The sequence below is a fragment of the Sturnira hondurensis genome, unplaced genomic scaffold (genome assembly GCF_014824575.4).
Source record: "Sturnira hondurensis isolate 20B ecotype Veracruz unplaced genomic scaffold, ASM1482457v3 Scaffold0022201, whole genome shotgun sequence".
Taxonomy (NCBI): domain Eukaryota; kingdom Metazoa; phylum Chordata; class Mammalia; order Chiroptera; family Phyllostomidae; genus Sturnira; species Sturnira hondurensis.
In genome coordinates, this window is record NW_028094832.1 from 10463746 (window position 1) to 10481739 (window position 17994).

The window sequence follows — 17994 nt, forward strand, 5'->3', positions numbered from 1 at the left end:
GTGATCGTGTGGTTCGCAGGCCCACACTCAATCCACTGAGCTACACCAGCCAGGGCTAGGATTCTTAAAATATAATCCCAGCAGTGAAATTGCTGGGTCAAAGGCAGTTTCATTTTTGTTTTCTGAGGAAAATCCATACTGTTTTCCACAGTGGCTTCACCAGGCTGCATTCCCACCAACAGTGCACTAGGATTTCCTTTTCTCCACATACTCTCCATCATTTGTTCTTTGTTGACTTGTTTCTGATGGTGATTCTTACCAGTGTGAAGTGCTATTTCACCGTGGTTTTAATTTGCATCTCTCTGATGGCTAGTGATGCTGAGCATCTTTTCATATGTTTCTGGACAGAGTGGCATTCTGAGCATGCTGTACTGGACAAGATCTGGCACCTTCAGACACCTACACACACTGATGAAAAAAACAGTTGTGATTTGCAGGATATGGAAGATTGTGAATCTCAGACTCACTTGTCTTACTTACAAACTTCTTGGTACATTCTGGACCCCCAAACTGCCTTCTTCAGACTTCTGTTCATAAATATGGTGCCAGGAGAACCCAAGTCAGGATGCATGCCTATTAGTGGCCTTCTCAGAGGATTGGTTATGTTGCTTCCTTTTCAAGTCTGCTAGTTTCACACTGAACCAAGTGTGAAACTAACAGTCCTTTAAGCAGATGCTGAATCAAGTATCATTTAGTAAGGAAAGCTTATGACCAGGTGCTATAATGACCGTAATGGAGGATGAAGTTCATGGGTGTTTGGTAGACACAGTTAGGGGTGGGTGCACATATCAGAGAGCTAGCAGGATGGCCAAGGAAAGCAGTAGAATCAACCCCCTGAATACTTATAACTAAAAGATTGAAATAGACTGTCCCTCCCCTGTCTCCACTTCCCTTGACCCCTGGAGGTTTATAGGGAAAAAAATAAAATATTCTAAGTTGTTCTAGATAATACCTTGAGGGAAAGACACAGGTTCTCACTAAAAGAAATGTTAACAGATTTCAGGTCATCTTTTTTACTCATTTTCCTTTTGAGGCATACCATTTAGGGTTAGCTCTGGGTTTGAACTGAGCCAGTGGAGGCTTGTCAGCCTCCACACTGACAAGCTGGACAGTTTGGGCAAGCGGTTGGTGCTTTTTGTGTTCTGTTGCCACTAAATCAAGATAATGTAGTTGTCTTTCAGGGTGAACTTGAGATTTGAAAAAATAAAGATAAAATGTCTATAAATGAGACTCACTCAAATCATTTTTCTAATTCAGCTAATTTTTATTGGATTATAATTTGGTATCTACTTTGGACTTGCCTCTGTGCTTGACAATTTCATATCATCACCTTTTGGGGTTAATGAGTCCCAGAAATTTGCAGGAGAAGAGGGTACTATGTCTGCACCAAGCAAGCTAGGAGACAGTTAACAATGCCTGCAACAAGCAGTTACAGCCATTGTATATTTTGTTCATTTTTTGTTTTGTTTTGATCAGGATGATACTGCCCAATCATTATAAATGAATTTGCTGCCATGAACTGACTGAGATGTGCAGCCTCTCTCAGCATGCCGACCAGCTGGTGGCCATGGTGGGATTCTATCTTACAATTCTACCCTGGCTTTGTCCCACTCATGACTCAAAGTCTGCAGGCAGCTGTGACTTCCCTGGGCAGTCAGGGCAGTACCCTCTGTTCTAGGCAATGCTGGTTATCTTTCAGTTAATCAAAATGGCAAGGGAAGCATTTCTGAAGGTTTTCTGGGTGCCAACCATCACCACTTAAGTTCTGTTCTCTGACAGATGTCGTTCATCCCCACCTTACTATCTTCAGACTATGCACTATCCTCAGGCTTGGGTTCACTCACATGTTTAGGTCAGATGGTACCTTTCAGTTTCTCCTCTCTGTGCAATTCACGTGAGCATTGATAAACACCCTGTGTAATCCTGGGAGGTGGATATGAGATCTGAGCCACATTCAAGGTGGAACCCAAAGTTGGTGCTTGTCCAGGGGCAGTAGCCCCCCTGTCCCTCTCATCAGGGTCTCTTTCCTCATCAGTATGAGCCAACAGGCTTGAATGACTCTCATGGATGTTTTTATTTTAAGGCACACATATTATAGGCCCCTGTTGGAACTCAAGACCTCAGGACCTAGTGAGGAAGTTATTTGGTGGAAAAAAAGGCTGTGTCGAGGCCCTTAACACCATTGTATATGATCTATCAGCTCCTTTGAAATAAATCTGCACTGGATTGAGAATCCCACTTCCCACTCTTGGCCTATTTGGTGAAAAATGTCAAGAGATTCTATATCTGAAACATCTCCTACCAAAATTACATGGGTATTGATACCCTTACCTCTTGTCACAGCTTTTACAGCAGCTTCCTAAGAGGTTCTCTGGGCAGGTTCAGTTTTTTTAAACATGTCTCTAAACACAACACTGGGGAACTTATTTCCTCTTAAAGTCCCGTTGTGGTTCCCTTTGCAATAAGTTCCAGACTTCTGAGTGGAGAAAACCAGGCCCTTCAAGACTGGCTCAACCTGTGTTTGCATTCCTCTTTCCTTCACATCCAGTGGGACCCCAAGCTCTACTTTGAGGGACTGTGTTGCTTCAACACTCCAAGCTCTGGCCCACATCTTGTGCACCATGTTCCATATTCTTGGATCACCCTGACTTTCTCCTAGTCCTTTGTCCATCCAACCTCCCTTCAGCCTTTGAGAATTAAACTGTAGAGGGGGTATATGGGATGTTTTCCCCCTTTTTTAATTTTTTTAAATTTATTTAATTATTGTTCAAGTACAGTTTTCTGTCTTTTACTCCCATCCCAGCCCACCCCCCGCAGAGCTCCCCACCTCCCTCCCATTTCCGCCCCCCCACCTTAGTTATTGTCCATGTGTCCTTTATACTAGTTCCTGTGAATCCTTCCCTTTTCCCCCTGAAATTCCCTCCACTCTCCCCTCTGGTTCCTGTCATCCTGTTCTGAATTTCAGTGTCTTTGGTTATATTTTGCTTGCTTGTTTGTTTTGTTGTTTAGCTTCCTGTTAAAGGTGAGATCATATGGTATCTGTCTTTCACTGCCTGGCTTATTTCACTCAGCATAATGCTTTCCAGTTCCATCCATGTTGTTGCAAAGGGTAGTAGCTCCTTCTTTCTTTCTGCTGCATAGAATTCCATTGTGTAAATGTACCATAGTTTTTTGATCCATTCATTTACCGATGGGCACCTAGGTTGCTTCCAACTCTTGGCTATTGTAAATTATGCTGCTATGAACATTGGGGTGCATAGGTTCTTTTGGATTGGTGTTTCAGGGTTCTTCAGATATACTCCTAACAGTGGAATTGCTGGGTCAAAAGGCATATTTCACAGATATAGAACAAACATTTCAAAAATTTATATGGAATCATAAATGACCTTGAATAGCAGCTGCAATTTTGAGAAAGAAGAAGAAAGTAGGAGGGATCACAATACGCAATAACAAACTTTATTACAAGGCCACTGTAATCAAAACAGCCTGGTACTGGCATAAAAACACGCACATATAACAATGGAACAGAACAGAGAACCCAGAAATAAACCAAAGTCTCTATGGGCAACTAATATTTCACAAAGGGGGCAGTAACATAAAATGGAGTAAAAATAGCCTCTCCAACAAATGTTGGAAGAACTGGACAGCTACCTGCAAAAAAAATGAAATTAGAGCACCAACTTACACCATACACCAAAATAAATTCAAGGCAGATAAAAGATTTAAATATAAGCCATGACACCATTAAAGTCCCAGAAGAGAACACTGGCAAGAAAATCTCAGACATTTCACGCAGCAACATTTTCACTGATATGTCCCCTAGAGCAAGGACCATACAGGAAAGAATAAACAAAGGGGATCTCATCAAAATCAAAAGCTTCTGCATGGCTAAAGAAAACAGTATTAAGATAAAAAGAGAACCAACTGTATGGGAAAACATATTTGCCAATGATACCTCAGACAAAGGTTTAATCTCCAAAATATACAAACAAGTCACACAACTCCACTCTAAGAAGACAAGCAATCCAATTAAAAAATGGGCAAAGGACTTGAACATATACTTCTCCAAGGAAGACATACAGAAGATGCAGAGACAGATGAAAAGATGCTCAATATCGCTAGCTATCAGAGAGATGCAAATTAAAACCACAATGAGATACCACTTTACACTGGTCAGAATGGTCATCATAAACAAAGCAACAAACAACAAATGTTGGAGAGGTTGTGGGGAAAAGGGAACCACAGTTCACTGTTGGTGGGATTGCAGACTGGTACAACCACTATGGAAAACAGTATGGAATTTTCTAAGAAAACTAAAAGGTATATGGGATGTTAATAAGCCCTGTCCTGGTCAGCCTTCTGTATACTCCTGCAGTTCCCTGTGCAGATTTCCACAACAGTCTTCATCACAGTTCATGTATCAAAAGGAGATCCTCTGAGAAGACAAGGAGCTCAGTGAGGAAAGAAAACATGAGTTTTCATCTTTCTTTCTCTGACACCTAACATATAAGACATACTGGTTTAATAAAGGGAGGAAGGACAAAAGGAAGAAAGGTAAGAAGGAAGCAAGGGAGGGAGGGCAGAAGAGAGGGAAGGAGAAGGAAAGGGAAAGAAGGGATGGAAGAGGAGAGAGGAAGAGGAACAACAAAAAAGGATAGATGGTACAGGAATGGGAAAAAGTTGTTGTATTGTACCTGAAGCTACAGTTGACAAATTTTCATTATCCTTAATAATAGATTTTGGAGTGATTCTTTTGACACATTCTAGACCCAATATTTGATGTTTTTAGTTCTTACCCAAATGCAGACCAAGGCAAGCAAAGATACCATTTCAATTGCCGACCCAACTTAACAAATTAGTCACAGATTCTACACAGGAACACAGATTTCTTTAGTGTTAGAACCATTAAGTAAGATTGTTAGGATTGACTATTGAACTTATTTTTTAAATGAAATGATGCTGACATGCTCCAGTATCTTCCAGATAATCACAACCTCACTCTGACTATGTTTAGAAAAGAAAGAAAATTAAAGGTTTGTGTTCAAAGAGTAAGAACTCATTCCTGCAAATCAACTCTAGTTTGATGATCAGGCTACACCTGGGAAATGTTTTGGCAATGCTGGCATCTACCCAGGAGAACAACCCCCTAAGGAGCTGTGGGTCTACATTTTGTGTTGACAGATGTGACTGTCACCTACGTTGTCCTCTACCAAATAGCCCTAATGGGTCAGCTGCACAACATTGTGAAATACATCACTGGTGACCACAGAAGGGTAAATATGGTTCAGCAGGATTGGCTTGGCAACCTTTATTGATAAAACCATATAGTTCAACATGGAGACTCTGTTTCTGTCTTCCACTCCCAGGACCAGTAACCACATGAATGATGAGTGTGTAATGGCTGAAATGAACTGAAGTGAGAGGGCAATGAGGAGAGGGGGGAGGTGCAGATTTGAAACAGAGAGAGAGGTCACCTACTCAAGGCAGAATCTTTTAGAATCTTCAAGTGTATGAAGGGGTTAAAGAGAAAAGTGGTATTGCTGAGGGAAAGATCTCCAGGTGGGACTTTTTCTGTCTGTCCCCACAATTCCAGTAGCATAGGTGACTACATTACACCAATTCCCACTGTGATAGCCTTGTACAAACATGGTGTGCCTAGACACATAAACCCAGAAGACTTACATGATCAGCTTTTACTCAAAGGATTTTCACAAGTACTCAATACTAAAATAAAATGGAAATATAATGTGTTAAACTTATATAAATATAAAGGGAAATTAAATATATAAAACGGAGGCTGTAGCCATTTTCTATCTTGGACCTCAACTAAGTAACATCATGTCAACATGCTGCCCTCATGAAGACAAGCAAGATTTCCTAGCCATTATAATCCAGGACACACCATGAACTTGAATGTAAAGTTACTTGTAATGAGAGATTAAATGAATAAAAATTAAAGGTGACCATCAATGCCAGATGCATAGCAAGTGATCTCAAGCTAAATGAGAAATCTATTATTAGAGTTATTATAGTTATCATTAGTACTCCAGGCACCAAATGTGTGCTCGCTTATGTAATGTATTAGTGAGCTCATGATGCCATAACAAATACCACAGACTAGGCGGCTTAAACAACAGAAATTTACTTATAGTTCTGGAGGATGGGAAGTCCAAGCTCAAGGTTCCAGCAAGGTAGGTTTCATTCTAAGGCCTCTTCCTTGGCTTATAGGAGGCTGCCATCTCACTCTGTCTTATGTGACCTCTTTTGTGTGAACATGGAGAGAGGGAGACAGACAGAGACAGAGATGTTGAGAAAAAGAGAAGTTCTGGTATGTCTCTTCTTATGAGGATAGCAGCACTATTGGATCAGGGCCCCACCCTTATGACCTCATTTAACCTTAATTACACCTGTAAAGACCCATGGTCTACATACAGTCACATTGGAAATTTGGTTTCCAAGCATGAATGGGGGACACAAACATTCAGTCCATACATACAGGCACAGTCTGTGAGTGCTGCTCTGGAGTTATCTGATGATGGACATCTGTGTGGTGGCATTCCATTCACAATGTATTCCTGGTATGTGTTTCCAAAGAACATCTTTCTTGTTTGGTAAAACCTTAGCATACAATGGGATTTTGGGAAGACTATCAACTAAAGTTTGATTCCAGACCATTTTTTAAATTTGTGAAAAGTAATAGGAAAAATATTTAAATGAACTCATGGCCTTCTTTGGAGATTCAGGTTATAGGGCATAGATTGTGGACATGACTGCTCTACCTGCTGGTGGTGTTGGGGGAGGGGGCACTAAGGGGACTGTCTGTCCACACACCACAGCACTGAGCCCTGTGACACTCAGAACCTTGTTATCCAGGTTCCATGTCCTCCACTTGTTCACTATAACTGGACATTTTCCAGGTAAGGAAGGCTGAATGAGATCTGTGCTAGCTCACTCTATCAATATATCTTCAGGTTCTAGTGCCTGTCTGCTTGGAAATATTTACCCATGCTTCTTGGTTATTGCCATTGAGATTATATTTTTCTGAAAATGGAAACCCAGAGAGAGACATTCTGTCCTTTGGCTGCATTTTATTCTTTTGTTTTGTTTCATAAGCACTAGTTCTGCCAGGCATTAGCACACTGAAATCCTTATGGTGTGGCTGTGCCTGCTTGCCAGCCCTTGTATGTTCCCTAAACAGGAGGAAGGAGGCAGCTCCCATAATTTCCTTCCCACCTGGAACGAAGGTTTAAATCAGCACTAACCCCCAGCAGGAAGGAGATATGGGATCATGTGACACAGGATCCTCTCCTCTCAGCCAAGGTCCTGAACGTAATAAGAATGTTTACACCTTTCTGGAAATAACATCCTGGGATGAAATCCAAGAAGGACCTGCAGTACATTCTACAACATGGTACATTCCAAGATCATGAGCTGTTTCGAAACCATTGTGTAGCCTTGTGTGTTCTTAGGGCTATTTCCATGATCTGGTTAAGGGTGCAATGAGCAGCTTCAATAGAACACTAGATATTTTTTAGATTTTATTTATTTTTAGAGAGAGGACAAGGGAAGGAGAAGGAGAGAACCAGCAATGTATGGTCACCCCTCACACACCCACTATTGGCGACCTGGCTGCAACTCAGGCATATGCCCTGACTAGGAATCAAACTGGCAACCCTTTGATTTGAAGGCTGGTGCTCAGTCTGCTGAGCCACACTAGTCAGGGTGGATACTGGATTTTTTTCTTCCTCCAAGGTATTTTTGTGTGCAAACTATTTCTCTAAGGCGCATACCCATCACAGAAGCCTGCTTTGCTGCACTCCCCAATGGTCATCCTAAAACCCTGCCATGGGCTGGTGCCACCAGTGCTTCCACGCTGCATCCTTCTGCCCATTTAAGCCAGTAAAACATGCAAACAGCCACAAAAAACATGCAAAGAAACATAAATCATTGGGAGGTACCTAAAAGAATAAAAAACTTTCATAAAACTGTGCATAATATAACTCAGTTCTTATTACATTTAGTTATAAAAATGTCCATAGTTAAGCATAGACCTCGCATCATTTGGGTCTATGTATTGAGTAAATGCATTATCCACAGATCTTTGAAAATTTGCAAAGAATTCATGTCGAAGATTTTCTTAAACACTCACTAGATTACTATGAATATTTATGACTGAATGTGGTGCTGAGAAACTGAAACAAGACACACCTGAAAGAGAGACTCTGGCCAAACTTCAGAGCAGTGGGGATTAGTGCCATGTAAGAGCCTGGTTTCAGAGGTCGCCAAAAACAAGCTGACAGAAGGTCCTGATGCCTGGGATGAGTCAGTCACATTTCTCCTTTCTCTCATGGAGAACACCACTAGGCATACTGTTTAAGAAAAAAATCATTTAATTCTGATATTTGACTGCAAAAGAGAAACAAATCCAGAGAGCTGCAGGACATCCTCTGTACATGTTTATATAATACTAGGATTTTCTGGTCACATTCAGATGTGAAAAATGGCTATGTTGTGTACACAGTGAGTATGATCTGGACAGGCTGTGTGTGTGTGGATTTGCTGACCGGCAGCATTTGCAAAGTAAGAAGGAAAGCCAGCATCACCCTGAGAGGTCCCCTGGGGTCACTGGCAGCTGTCCCAGGCTGCTTATGAGGTGTTGTGGAGAGCTCTCAGGAGTCCCAGGGTAGAGAAACCTGTTTCTCCTTTTTACCTAGCATTATAGAATGTTGCTATAGATTCGGCCATAGATTCTCTTTACATTTTCAAACTCCTGTTACAGCCTCTGAACTGGAGTCCCCAGCAACACATGTGGGACTTGCAGCCACATACCTCTGAAATCCTAACATGATAGTAAAGTTCTCAGTGAGCAGAAAGGCTGAGTCCTGAATTCTCCTGTGGCATTTTTTTAACCTGATAATTTTTTAAGGGAAGCACTAAACATTTGAGGTATATCTTTACAGAAGGGGATGATAACCCCTAGAAACACAAATATTTCACCTACATATGTTTCAGTGTACATGACATAGGGCCTGGCTGAAAGGAGCATTTATTAGACACTGAGCATTGCAATGGCTGCTCTGCTCCTCCAACAGGCAGGTGTCAGGAAGGCAGTGACACAGCCCCTGCTCATGCCACAGGATCCAGGGCCCTGCCATCACCCAGCTCTGTGATGGATCACACAGCTCCAGAGTCACCTGGGGGGTTGATGTGCTCATATCCATAATCCCCAACCTCTCACAGATTATGGTCATTCAGTTGACTTCTACATCTGTTCTATCCCCCAAGGCTGGTTTAATGCAAGCAAGGAAACCCATTCTTCTGGTTAGACATTGGTACATGACCCAATTCATTCCAGTTAGACTGGGGAGATGTTACCTTGAGATGAATTTCTGGGTGAGATATATGGTTCAGTAGGGTTCCCTGGAAAAGAACTCAGTGATGGAGGTTCTTGTACAGGTGACTGTGGAGTATGCTTGGGAACAAGACTGTAAGAAAGTGTAGCAAGCAGGACTGGGTGGTCTGCACAAAGTCCTCAGTCAACTCGAAGGTCACACTGGAAGTGAGATGGCCCCTCAAAGGACATCCTGAATAGAAATCAGGGAGTGGGACATTTTCTCCTGTATCTGGCCATTGGTGTGACCTGTCCCTGGGAAGCAGGCACCACCTACTCTGTGGCCCCTTCTAAGGAGATCCTCAACTATGAGTCTTCGGCTGTAGGACCACTGGCAGTGGGGGAATGCATCAGCACCTTGGTCCTGAGGGGTTTTATTGGCACCACATTGCAGTCTACAAGTCTATCCCTGTACTGCTCAGATCCACTTGATTTGTGCGGGAAGGTCATTGTACTGGGGAGCAGCTCTTCTTCCTGAAGAAAAAACAACAAACCAAAATAGTGGATGGTACCATATCCCCAGCCTTTAGAACTTATCTCCAGGCCACTAGTAGTATTTATGACCTTCAATCCACTATCCGTCCTAGATTCGTCTCACTCTTGACTAGCACCCTGCTGGTCTGGGTGTGGTGACCCAGACCCTCCTCCCTGAGGATCTGAGCTTCTTGTCTCTAGGCACTCCTCAGACTGTGAATGCAGCACCTGTCTATTCATCACAGTGAAGCAGGGAGTACAAAGAGGTGTTCAAGTGGGTGAGTTGCCTCGGTACACGTGCTCTTTCTCCTGTCCACATCATGTGAAGCAGCCCTGCCTTCTCTGACCATCAGGACCAATGACCCTGACAGCATGCTGACTCCTCTTCTTGTCTCCTAGTCTCTTGGCATGAGGAATTAAAACTGACTGGGCAAGAAATCAAAGATTTCTAAGTTTAAGGGACTCTTACTACGAGCCCTGGTAGAAATGTCCTCCTCTGGGAATAAGATCTCTAGATCCACAGAACCTGAAGCTGCTGGGAGGAGATACACAGACTATTCTCCCCACATGCGCCATGGGCATGATAATAGGTACCTTGTGGTCCCCAGGCATGTGTGTTCCTCCTGTTGGGAACCCAGCATCATAACATGATCCTGTTTCCTGGAGGATGTTCTCCTGTCCCTGCCAAATATCCCCAAGCTGGCACTGCCATTAGGCCTTGTCAAGTCTTTATATGTTTCCAACAAGCCATCAGCTTCCAGGTGATGTGGTGAGTGATAATACCATAGGATCCCATGTTCATGTGCCCACTGTCACCACACCTCCTTTACTGCAAAGTGGGTTCCTTTGTCTGAGAATATGTGCAGTGTTTTCTGTAACTTACCAGAGGCTGGCATTTTATAGGCAGGGGAGTCAAACTCCTACCTAGAGGATAAGTTTAAATAAACGTCTTCCCTTCCAGGGAGAAAGGGACCTATTGTAATTAACTTGCTACCACGTATGTATAGGAAACTGACCTGCCTGGCAATGGCAAATGCAGCCCAGCCCTATCAGAAAACCGGCAGTTGTGAGGTTGCACATAGGAGCCAAACCCACAGATCAGCTTTCCCATGGGAAACCAGGCCTGCATTGTACCTAGGCTGCCTTGAGGCTTGCTTTTGCTAAAACTCCCTCACCCTGAATTAAAGCTGAAAACGTTTACGGCACATCATTAAAGTATCTTTCTAAAGTCTAGGCTAATTCACCCAAGGACAGAGTATATCTAGACCAAACACTCTTACCATTCCCTTGCATTTGCAACATTTTTTCTTTGTTAATCTGTAAGAAGTAATCAACAACATCCTTTCCTTTGTTATCTGTAAAAAGTAATCACCTAAAGCAAACCTGAGCATAACGAATGAGAACTTTCTTTGATGTCATGCTCCCAGAAAGCAATAAAAGCCTGTCCAGGTAAGGGTCAGGGAGCTCTCTCACTCAGAGAGTGGCCATGACACCCCTTTTTCTCTTTGGTAGTCCATGTGAATTTGTTTGTTGCATCCACAACACCATGGACATTGCTGGCCAGCAGAGTCAGCATCAGTGTCTGGTTGTTTTACTGAGGTATGCACTGTGTTCAAGAACCAGGTTGATATTTCATCAGAGACAGAACAAGGTCAGCCTTGGGTAGTGGAAGCCAATTAAACTCATGCTTAAGCTCATTACCACCATAATGGCTACTACTTTCTATGTACCCACTATGCTCTTGTTCATCCCAAGTGAATGGGAATCGCTTCTGAACTTCTTTTCTAAAAGGAACAACAGAAAGAAATGCACCCACCAGAACATCTGCTGCCTATGATTTATTTCCTGAGGCTGTTGTAATCCACTGTAGCAAAGATACTACCTAGAAGTTTCAGTTTTGATAAATATTCGGGGAAGCTTGGAATGTTCCTCTATCATCCCCCAGGAGCCACCTGATGTTTATGCAGAACAGACTAGTAATTTAAATGAGAATATAATGGCAATCACCAATTCTGCACCCTTTAGGTTCTTCAGGGAGTTACATCTGTTATTCTCACCAGGATATGATATTCTTTTGATTTACTGTCTTGAATAAAGGGAGGAATGAGTAGTTGCAGAGGTTCCCACTTAGCCTGCTCCAATATAAAAGCTCTTATACAATAGCCAAGGACATAACATGAAGAATCTGACCACCACATATTTCAAAATCACTCATTTAGGGGCCTGTAAAATGCCCTCCAAATGGATGTGAAGACCCAGTGGACCCACTGTGAGGCTGACTTCAGCCAGAATTCCATTTATTTACCATGTAGCACCACTCTAGTTGGGGGAGGGTGACAAAGGCACTTCAGACGTTGGTTATTGGTATCATCTCAGGTCCTTTGTGCAGACATCTTTTAAATGTCCAGGTTTTCTCTTTTCCCCAGAATAGAATTAACTGAGTAAGTTGCCACTGGTTAGTACAGAAGCCAGCAAACTTCATCTGTACAGGTCAAGAGTATACATATTTTTGACTTTGCAGTGCATATAGTCTCTGTTGCAACTATTTACCTCTGCCATCAGCACAAAGCAGACACGGGCTACAGGGGCATGATGGGGCATGGCTATGTTCCAGGGTTAGTGACAAAAGTAGGCAGTGGTCTGGGTTTGGCCAATAGGCTTTAGTTTGCTGGTCCCTGGACTAGAAGCATGATTACTCTATACTGTTGTTGTTGTGTAATGAGGCCTTCCTCATGGAGATGTGACCTCTCCTTCAGTGAATAGATTGAAGGCTATGATCTGGCTCAGCTCCAGGAACCATACAAGGAAATGTGCCTTTTTATTGGTCAGCTGCCATTAGTCAGGTACTTACTCATCCTTGATTTCTCTTGGCTTAATTAAGAAATGTATCCTTGCCTGCTCATCTATTTTGTCCCTAGGCACACTATTTTATGGACCGTCTCCACAGGTCTTTGAAGGTCAGGCCCCTAGCTGCCATTCCAACCTTGTTTATTATGATAGTTCCACCCACCTTAACTTGGGTGGGGCAGTCAGCACCTCCATTATATTTGGATCCTATCACTTCCATTTCTGTCAAAGAAACCAGTTTTGGAAAAGTAGGTCCTCTGCCATGGCCCAGACAACAAGGGTGGCTACATCTGAGCTCCCCCAGATACCCTTTCACCAGTGCATTTTCTAGTGGTTTGAAAATGGACTTTCCTCTGGTCTTGTTCATGGAAAAGATTTGGCTGGTGTCTTTCCCAGTCTTACATATATCCCCTCTAGTGTGTCCACATTCCTGGGGCTCTTGATCCCCTCTTCCTCTTCCTTCCATGGTGGGGCTGGCACCCCCACTACTCTCAGTCTAGGCAGTCACTTTCTCCAAGCTTCTAAGAGACATCTTATAGTAGGTCAACACTAGATATCAGGGCCTTTGCTGGGATGTTAGATCCTGGAACCAAGAAGAGTATTTCTATATCAACACATTCTTTACCCACTGTACAGCCTTCTTTCTGAACCAACACCCTCAGGATTCACCAATATATAGACTCTTCCATTTCCTGACAGTACATGTTGGTAAGATCCTGCAGCTCACAACTTTTTTCATCCTTTGGATTTCAATACTTCTCCAGCCACAGCACATGGTGACTGGACATTCATGATTGGTCTGGTTGCCAAGAGAAAGGCAGGGGTAGATCTTGGGAGAGGCATATGCCATCCTACAGTCTTCTCCTCTGTAGTATCCCTATTCTGCAATGACATTGGTGATTTTACCAATTATGTTGCCACAGACTGGTACAGACAGCTACCAATGATGGGGTCTTCATCCCTAGCCATCTGCAGGACCAGCTGGCAGGGAGTCTATGTCCAAAGTATCAAAATATTTTTAACATCATCTTATTGAGGATTACTCCTTATAGGAACTCTTTTAGGGTGTGTTCCATGAAAGAAAGATTCTGAAGCAGAGTTTTGTGTACAAAGATTTTTCAGGGAGTGTTCCCAAGAATACACATGTAAAGAAGGAAGGGAAGCCAGGTTGGGCAGAGTGGGAAGTAACCTCCACAAGGTGCAACACGGACACCAGCCATTGACACCCAGGGAAGCTTGGACCAGTCACTGGTTTTGGGGTGCTCCAGGGCTGTATCCTAAGGTGGGGAACAGCCTGGAGCAAGGCACCCTCCTTTAGACAAGTAAGAGGACCTCAGGCAGCACTCCTGGTAGCTGGAAGGAGAAGTCTCCACCCAGAAAGGGAATGGCACCTGCTTCAGATTCCTCATTCTCACAGGGAGTTGCAGCAGAGAAAGTTTTCTTCTTCCCCTGGAAATCGTTGTGTCTGGATATGATGCCTAGAATTGTTTGGCCCTCGTTGTCTCTGTGAGGGAAGCTGTTGTGCATGGAACTGAGGATGGCAGAGATGGAGGGGACCTGTGTCCTGTGATTGTGCTGGGCTGCTGCATCATCCCTGCTGAAACTTCAGGCCCTGTTTCAATCATTTAGTCAGCACTGGTTTTCTGTTTCTTGTAGACAGGCTGTCACTGTAACTGCAGTCCCCAGTCTCAATGGTGAATTCATGGAAAGTTCAAGTGAGTTGGAGGAAATAGAAGAGGGAATAAATAAGGTTGATTGGATATTTGTCCTGGCCATGTCTTGCTTTGAAAGAAATAAGACTACCATGAAATAGGAAGCAATATGGCATTATTGTTGAAATATGTTAAGTGTTCTTTTCTCTTTTTCATGTTTGTACTGACCTCTCTCTTACTCTGCCAGAGACATTCATTTCTTTGAGGAATACTTACGTCCACTACTACATGAAAAGGGAGAATGAGTCAATATTGCATTCTGACATCCAGAAAAGGATTTTCAAATTCACAGCAAGCCAAGGATTTTCAATTTTTTTCTTAAGTTTCTATTAAGAGCCAGACCTAGGCAATGTGATATTCGAGGCTTGCATTAGCCAAGGGTGAAAAGAGATAGATATGGTATGATCTCCCCTTTCAGGTCTCTGTGAAGAGAAATGAGAGAGAAAAGGAAAGCAAGCAGAGAAAAACATGTCTCATCATTTCTCCAGTGACACTCAGGTATGTGAGAAGGTATAGTAAGTAGCTTACAGAGAAAATTAAAGTCAAAGAAACATTCCCTCTCTAGAACCCCAGAACACTGCTCATTTAACTATGTGCTATGCAGAGATGAAATAGCTGGTGGAGGATTATGGGTAAATGAATGAATCCTATGGTAGTGTTTCTGCCTCCAAACACATGTCCTCAAAAGGACACAAAGTTCCCACATGCTCTGGAAAGGAGATACAGTCAGGCTCAGGGAGGCTGTGGGCTGAAGATCCCAGAGCTCAGCCAGTCAAGGACTCTAGGGCCTGGAACCAAGGACTCTGATGGGAGACATGGCTACAACACCCCAGGAAGCCAGATGGAGCCAAGGTTTATGGGTAAACCAATAAGAAAGAGAAACCAGATGGGAGATCAAGGACACCAGATCTAATGCCCTGTTCCCCCCACAACTAAGAGGCCTCAAAATGTATGGTCTCACTGTCAAACTGGAGAGAAGAAGGGAAAAGAGAGGAAATATGAAAGGACAAGCACTTTCTCAGAGACTCTGCCATCAAAACAATATAATTTAAATCTACAGAAATGGTAATATTTTAATTTCCATTGTAACATCCAAGTACAGTACAAGGTTAACTCCCCACTCATGTTCCCTCAGGACCTATGTGCATCCTGTGAGCATTTCTGGGGGTTGGGACACTGTCAGCAGCCAATAAACAGATAGGAAGTGCTAGGAAACCAGTAGTCCCGGGGAGCAGCCCTTCACAAGGACTGTGGGGAGTCAGTGCCTTAATATCCCAGAACTCCCTCAGGTGGGGTACTTCTTAGCAAGCACTATAAGGTTCCCTGAGCTACAGCACCTACTCTGGTGAAAGTGCTGTAGCACACACTCAGTGACAGCCTGACTTTCTCAGCTTCCTGGGATCACCTCTCAAATAACTGCTTGCACTCACATTTCTGCTTCTGAGTTTTCTTCTTATGGAACTTAAACTAAGATGATTGAAACCCATCTTTCCTTTACCTAGTGAGATGGAAGCCCATGAGGACATCAGATATGCTATTAAAATAAGAAGCTATATTGGCTTTGTATGTCCAAGTTAATAAAGTTAGTTTTCACAGCATTACAATAATGGCCCCACTTAAAGCAAAATTTTATTTTGAATATTTTATTTATTTTATTTTTAGAGAGAGAGGAAGGGAAGGAGAGAGGGTGAGAAACATCAATATATGGTTGCCTCTTCCACTCCCCCTGCTGGGGACCTGACCTGCAACCTAGGCACATGCCCTGATGGGGAATTGAACCTCAACCCTTTGCTTTGCAGGCCACTGAGCTATACCAGCCAGGGTAAATTTTTGTATTCTGGAAGCTCTAATCATTTAGGCGACAAATGTTAATTTAGTTAAAATTAGGTGCAAGAAACTATATAGGCCCAATTGGAATGTTCTGTAATACCATGAGATTGGAATACACACAAATGTCATGACTGCAGTGAAACAGGAGTTCAATCTTCTTCTACATCACTGCCTTCTGAACTAATCAATTTGAGCTCATCTCCTCTGACTTTTCCTCTTTCCCTCTGGTAAAGATGCCAACAAGGTGTCTAATCTCAAAACATCAAAACAAAATAGAAAAGCAGAAGTATCAGAGATCATTAATTAATAATAGAATTATGCAGCACACAATCATGTATCAAATATCTACCTTGTAACAAATTCTCTCATCTTGAAATAGATGCAAGCATTTACTATAAACTGGATACAGTTCAACAAGTGCTCCAGTGGGGGCCACACCAGAGAGAAGTCTTCTCATTGGAACTTGAGAATTTACTGAGGAAGAGGAGACATCAGTCACTATTTCCACAGTGACACTGTAAATAATCATTCAGACTCAGTGGTGGATGACAATAAGCATTTGTTTTTCTTGTTGGTGGTAAGTAGGCTATGATTTGCTGGCCTTGGCTAGAAGCCATGACTTGAGTCCAAGTCTATTCTGTGTGTTTCTCATGCTCCTTGGGTCAGTGATTCAATGAGGCATTTTCACTGTGAAAAAATAGTGCAGCACCCAAAAGAGCATGCAGAAGCCTACAATGCCTACTCAGGTGGCACAGAAGTGGGATGCTGTCATTCTGCTCACAGTTCATTGGCCAAAGCACCTGCACACCAATCCCAAAGTCCCTGAAATAGAAATGTGAAGTCCACACCAGGTGTGTAGGAAAGGCAGAATATTTGTGTGCAATAATCCAGTTTCTTCCAAGGAATAAAGGAGGGAAAGAACAGACAACTGTGACATGCAACTGTCCTCAAATGTTCAGGTCAATTATTTAGTAAAAGTACAGGTAGGCTCATACCAGCAACACTCAGTCATCCTTTAGCCTTCTGCAAACCGTAGCCACCACATCAGTTGATCCAAGAAGGCTTCTAAATATTAGCTTCAAAAGGCCACCTGGAACTCACAGTGGCAGAAGTATGGGCCCATCCCTACTGTCCTACTGGGTTAACAAGGGGTATTTTCATATCAGAGACCCCGAGGAATTCAGTATTTCCATAGACAGCCACTGTGATACAATAAGAAATATAGATTTGGTTGTTGTTCCCAATTCCTGGTACACTGATCCTAGAACCCTTGAGATGTCTAGAGTGGTGACAGGGACTTTTCCTTGCTGATAAGATAACTGGAGTTTGGGGGCCCATAGGTAGTTTCAGCATGGTGTGTGTTGCGAGAAAGACCAAGAAATGATTAGAGGGTTGGAACTTTCAACCTCACCTCCTGACCTCCCTCCAGGAAGGGGAGTGAGGGCAGAGATTGAGTTTATCACCAATGGCAAATTACTTAATCAAGCTATTATATTACTATGTAATGACACTTCCATAAAAAATTTATAAATAACAGTTTCAAAAACCCTAGATGACAGGATTGGGAGAATTTCCAAGTTGGTGCACACATAGAAGTGCTGGGTGGGCATTGTTCCCAGAGAGGATGTGAATGCTCCCAGTTGTGCCCTACAAATCTCTTCCATATGGCTTTTTGTGATTGGAATCCTTTATAATAAACCACTAATAGTAAGTAAAGCACTTTCTGAATCCTGTGAGCCA